Here is a 6,529-nt window from a genome sequence, read left to right on the forward strand (position 1 = left end):
TTATTAAGTCTTTGAGTAATGTTAAGTCATGAGATGAATGTCTATTTAAAGAGACATTTCAAATGAGTCAAATATTGGTGGTAACTATGGGGAAAAGAATGTTGAAAATGTTAATAAGTTTCCCACATAGAAAAGAAATTGACAAGTTTTGTTGTTTATGGGAGTTGCATCATCAGTCGGCATAATTTCTTCCTCGTAATTTACATCACTACGGCTACACCTAAATAGGGTAAAGAGTAAACGTTGAAGAAAAAGAAAGAAAAATGTGTTTACACACTAAAGTGCAATTGATTGTTGAAATTCCTGTGTCCAATAATATAATCAATCTAAGTTATACATTGAATCTGCGATTAAACAAAAAAGGTCTTCATGGTCAGTGAAAGAGCCTGTACTTATTTGTATTGAGGTTTTTAATTTATTGTTAATAAAAATCAGTCTAAAGACTTCAGTCTTATGCGACAAAGTCGACTTATATGGTATTGAGGAGAATTGATTTTGAATTATCTGAGTGGATGACGATCCTCTAAACCAACTGAGAGCGTAAATTTTGGGTGGTTAAAAGGACTTTTGAGGGACCACCTAGAGGATTAACGATTTTACCGACATTAAGGGAGGAAACTTCATAGAAAATATTGGAGATGCTTCCAAGTAAACACTTAACCGTCCTATGTATATCTATATCAAATATTATAAGTCTTATTCTTAGAAAAAACCTCAGGATTAAATTTAAAAAATATATACTGTAAAATAAATTAATCTTAATAATAATAATAAATTAAAATAGAACATATATTGCTTAAATATGGCGAAGTAACAAGAAATATTAATAATGTATGTACATATTAGTAATACAGGTATATGATTAGAATTATGCATGTATATATTAGTAAAATAAGTATAATTATGGAGATATTAATAATATAGATATTAGTTATGTGGCTATAAGTTATCCCGTCTTCTATTCCACATGAATGAATAGACCAATGCCCTCATGACTTAAACATGTATCAGTAATGTAGATTTCTAAATTGCAAATCAACCATATATTAACTATGAAATTCTTTCATAACTTGTACATATATTAATTACATAATTTTTTAAAATTACAAACCAAACACGATATTAGTTTTATATATACATAAATAATTTACCGACTTTAATATTTAAATAATTTATCTCCAAACCAGATACAAACAACCCTAGAAAGCAATAATTGGGGTTGAACCCTTCAACTTCCTGGAAATCCTTTGTCGTACACCTCTCAAGTCTCAATTGTAGTAAATGGGTAATTACCGCTATGATATATATATATATATATATAGTTTCGTTGACGACAGCCAAGCCCTGTACTAAACTTTTTTGTAATATCCATTACTAAAAAAACATGAAACTAGTTATAGAATATGTCAATAATTCAGGGTTAATTCAAAGCTAAATAATTTCTAGCAAGATGAATTTTTTTATAATTCACCACTAATTCGTAACTAAATGGTATTAGCATGAAATTTTGTTATTTTGCTCCCTAGTTTGGTTTGACAATATCATGAATAATTTCGGATGCAAGCATTACATTTTCAGTGATTAGTCTATCAAAAACAAATTGACTTTGATTATCAAATATCAACTTGGTGAGCATAGGATTCCGCCTTTTAGTCATAATTTTGTTGGTATAGTTGTTGAGAATAATAAGCCTGAAATTAAATTATTGATCCTGCAAGCTAAGGTGAGTCAACTTTAGAAATTAGAACAATCAAATATGTGTAAAGAATTCAGTGAGTTTATTTCCCCTGAAGTAATCAATAACAATGTCTATGATAAAATGCTTAATGATAGGGCAACAAGCTGGATAGAAGATCTCAGGTCCAGAACCTGCTATCTTTGCTCATAGTAAAAAGGGAAAAGGGTTTGAAAAATACTTTAACTTTGACCGAAATTGTTGTTACGATATCAAACTTTATGGAGGACCTTTTACCCCCTGCACTATTTAATAGTGTATTTTTAAAGGTATATATGTGCTCACGTGAACACATTACTATTTAAAATGATGCAATATTTATGATGTCCACGTAGGCACATATATACATTTAAAATACACTATTAAATAGTACATAGGGTAAAAGGTCATTTCCAAAGTTTGGTATCGTAACAGCAATTTCAACCAAAGTTGAAGTATTTTTCAAACCCTTTTTCCTAGTAAAAACAGCTTCATGTTTTGTTTTTGATCCTGTAAGCTGAAATTAAACAACTATCAAAAATAGAACACACAACCTCAAACAAGTTTTGCAACTCCTTAACCACGAGACTAAACCTTCAACTTATGTCAACACTTGTATATATATTCATTAAATCAAATTTTGACCTTTATATACTATGCAATTTTTCAACGAAGGAATAGGTAGCTCCACCCCTGTCCAAATGTAATATATACACTAACAAGTTAAAAGAAGTTCCATGGCTAGAAAAGTGTGTCCTTCCACCAACTACTTTTTCTTCGCAAAATAAATAAGAAAAGATGGATGTTCACTTTGTTACACAATAAATATCCTATTGCAGGCAGGAGCGGACCTATGTTGGGTCAATGAACCTATTTCATAAAAAAATTGTACAGTATATATAAGTATATTAGGATTATCTTCTGAAAAATACAAATATAAATGAAATATTAACCCATTTAAACAAATGACAATCCTTGGTAAAGTGGGTTTATTTTTGTAGAAGTGTTCGAGTTCGAAACCAGACAACAACACATTAACTTCTTCATATTTGAACCACTTGGTAAAAAATTTGGATCCGCCACTAAATTTGTCAGTAACATTTCATTAAAATCCACCAACTAAGATCTTCTTACAGAAAACATGATATTTTTTTCATTTTGATGTTACTTATTATTTTTATCCGCACCACAGAGCCAACAACAAAATATGATAGTGCATGTCCACCACAAACGTTTGGACAATCACATTACATTAATATTTTTGAAATATTATTTTCAAGAAGCTAACTTGGTGGAAAATTCATATTTTATAACACGTTTAATTTTTTATTGATTCGCGATGGAAAAACCCACCCTCCGCTTCTAATAGTGACGCTATCAATATTGATATATTGGACATAATAAGTTGTTTGTCTTATTTTCAAAATACTAATTTCACTTATTATGGGCACTTATAATAATGATAAAATAAATACACTTAAACTATTTTTTTTTGCGAGTCTAGTATTTTAACTACAAGTTGTAATATCCATTACTTAAAAAAAATATGAAACTAGTTATAGAATATGTCAATAATTTAGGGTTAATTCAAAGCTAAATAATTTCTAGAAAGATGATTTTTTTTATAATTCACCACTAATTCGTAACTAAATTGTATTATTATGAATTTTTTGTTATTTTGCTCCCTAGTTTGGTTTGACAATATCATGACAAGCATTACATTAGTCTATCAAAAACGAATTGACTTTGATTATCAAATATCAACTTGGTGAGCATAGGATTCAGCCTTTTAGTCATAATTTTGTAAATGATTTTGTTGTTGTAGTTGTTGAAACTAGTGGGCCTGAAATTATATAATTGAACCTGCAAGGTGAGTAAACTTTAGAAATTAGAACAATGCTATGTAATTTTGACCTATATATACTATGTATTTAATCACGAGACTATACCTTTAACTTATGTCAAAATGTGTCAACACTTATATATATTCATTAAATCAAATTTTGACCTTAGTATGTAATTTTCCGACGAAGGGGTGTCGGTCAACACCCCTTGCTATAGGGTAGCTCCACCCTGTCTAAATGTAATATATACACTAACAAGTTAAAAGAAGTTCCTCGGCTAGAAAAGTGTGTCCTTCCACCAACTACTTTTTCTTCGCAAAATAAATAAGAAAAGATGGATGTTCACTTTGTTGCACAATAAATATCCCATTGCAGGCAGGCAGGGGCGGACCTATGTTGGGTCAATGAACCTATTTCATAAAAAAATTACACAGTATATATAAGTATATTTGGTTTATCTTTTGAAAAATATAAATATAAATGAAAAATTGACTCATTTAAACAAATGACAATCCTTGGTAAAGTGGATTTATTTTTGTAGAAGTGTCCCAGTTCGAAACCGGACAACAACACATTAATTTATTAGTTTTTTTTGTGAATTTTCTTCTTCATATTTGAATCCACTTGGTAAATTTTTGGGTCCGCCACTAAATTTGCCAATAACATTTCATTAAAATCCACAAACTAATATCTTCTTACAGAAAACATGATATATTTTTTTATTTTGATGTTACTTATTATTTTTATTCGCACCACAGAGCCAACAACAAAATATGATAGTGCATGTCCACCACAAACGTTTGGACAATCACATTACATTAATATTTTTGAAATATTATTTTCAAGGAGCTAACTTGGTGGAAAATTCATATTTTATAACACGTTTAGTTTTTTATTGATTAGCGATGGAAAAAACCCTCCGCTTCTAATAGTGACTATTAATATTGATATATTGGACATAACAAGTTGTTTGTCTTATTTTCAAATTACTAAATTCACTTATATGGGCACTTATAATAATGATTAAAAAAGATACACTTGACTATTATTATTTTTGCAAGTCTCATATTTTAACTACAAGTTGTTCTCTTTCTTTTTTTGAACTATCATCATTTGTATACTAATACATACCTCGAAGCTAATTAGTCCAACTATCAATTGTTTCCTTTTTTTATCCAAACTATCACCATCTATGTGTGTTTTAATACACACCTAGATGGTGATAATTTGGATAGGAAAAGATAGTTGGAATGCAAAACTCGCTATTAGTGATAATTCAATTTTGATTTTGATCATTATTTCTTACCTAATCTATAGTAACATCAAGGAAATACGGAGATTAGAGATATCTTCACCATAACTTGTCAATGTGAAAAGCAATATTGATGATTTTTCTATGTTTAGCCCATTTAACTGCTTCATTGTTCAAGATTCCTTTGGCTAAAAGCTTCATGTGAATGCAGCGGAAGCCTTCTAGAAAATATTACACATTAGTGGTAATTAAAAACATTGAAAGCTTGATGTTGGTGATTTACATGTATAAATCTAATTAACAACAAAGAAATGGGAAATCATACAATAACTCTGTTGATTGAATACCTGAATTTTCATTTTGTTGGTGAGGATTTGATTTCTCACCTTATAATCTCCTCCCCATTGATAAGGTTGAAACTCAAACTCGCGTTTGTAATTTATTGTCATGCACATTGGATCAAGAATTTTGAAACAATGAACAAAAGAACATTCAACATTACAAACGCCGTTTTGAGTTTCAACCTTATCATGAGTACTCTCATTTGATTCACTTAAAGTGCACATGAGTGAAGTATATACTATGATCTTATTATTTGGTTGATTTATAAACAAGGTCAACAGGATGAGCTATTTATAGAGGAAACATATAGCATAAAATCAATGGTGTGCGATGGAGAATCCTTTTCGACCCGTGACATCAAGGAAATTTTTTTATTAGAAAATTACATTATATATATTATTATCGCAATGTTTTAATCATGTATGGTTATTAAATTTTTCAAGTATGTTGATTCACGAGATATATAGGGAAAGTACTGAAAGGGGAACAATACATAAGATAAAAACAAAATTGATATGTACTAATATTGGTCCACTACTCTCACCAAGTAAGAAAACAAATCAAATATAGAGAAGATTATACTAATCAACAACAATTACAAATTTTTTTTGTTTGTTTCATTTACTGGTCCCAATCAACAATAATTTTTAAGTTTCATTTTTAGTGGTTCTATTTTTTTTGTGGAATATGGGCTAAACATGTAAGCATCTCACAAGACGGATCTAACATTTAAAATTTGTAAATTTTGAATTGATAACAAACTCATAGCTCTATCTTGGTTATCATGTTTGCATGAATTAATTTTTTTTTTATATATATATTCTTACAAAATGTAAAATCTAAGAAATAGTTATTATATCCTTCTAAACTTGTTATATCATGACCAGCTAAATGAGTTAGATGCTAACTAGACAAGGATTAATTATGTGAGATGAATAAATGGTCGCAAATTTGAGACAAAAAATAAAAATGATGTCAGTATTTGAGTAACACGTAACTCATAACATTATTTATATTTCAACCACATAAGGGAAATTATTTAAGTTTTATAATATAGTGAATATATCATAATTGAATCATTATATTTGAGTGGAATTTTATAATATAAAGAATATATAAGTATTTGATTTTCCCTTCACAATATAGGAATAAGGTTGTATATATACTATTCTTTTTAAATCTCACTTATAAAATTATATTGAATATATTATTGTTATTGTTATTGATATTAGATTTTATGATACAAGACTTATATTCTTTTTAAATCTCACTTATAAAATTATATTGAATATATAATTGTTATTGTTATTGATATTAGATTTTATGATACAAGAATTATATTTTATAACCGAGTCATATTACAAGAGTGTTGAATGT

General features: G+C 28.6%; 1 long non-coding RNA gene across 1 annotated transcript; it reads right to left on the bottom strand.

The window, feature by feature from the left end:
* Positions 1 to 3,664: 3,664 nt before the first annotated feature.
* LOC107061961 (uncharacterized) lies at positions 3,665 to 5,396 on the bottom strand. Its single transcript, XR_001474329.1, has 2 exons — positions 5,158 to 5,396; positions 3,665 to 3,968 (listed from the first exon to the last, which is right to left on the bottom strand). It is a non-coding gene; the product is annotated as an uncharacterized lncRNA (long non-coding RNA).
* Positions 5,397 to 6,529: the final 1,133 nt, after the last annotated feature.

The sequence above is a fragment of the Solanum tuberosum genome, unplaced genomic scaffold (genome assembly GCF_000226075.1).
Source record: "Solanum tuberosum cultivar DM 1-3 516 R44 unplaced genomic scaffold, SolTub_3.0 scf00180, whole genome shotgun sequence".
Classification (NCBI taxonomy): Eukaryota; Viridiplantae; Streptophyta; class Magnoliopsida; order Solanales; family Solanaceae; genus Solanum; species Solanum tuberosum.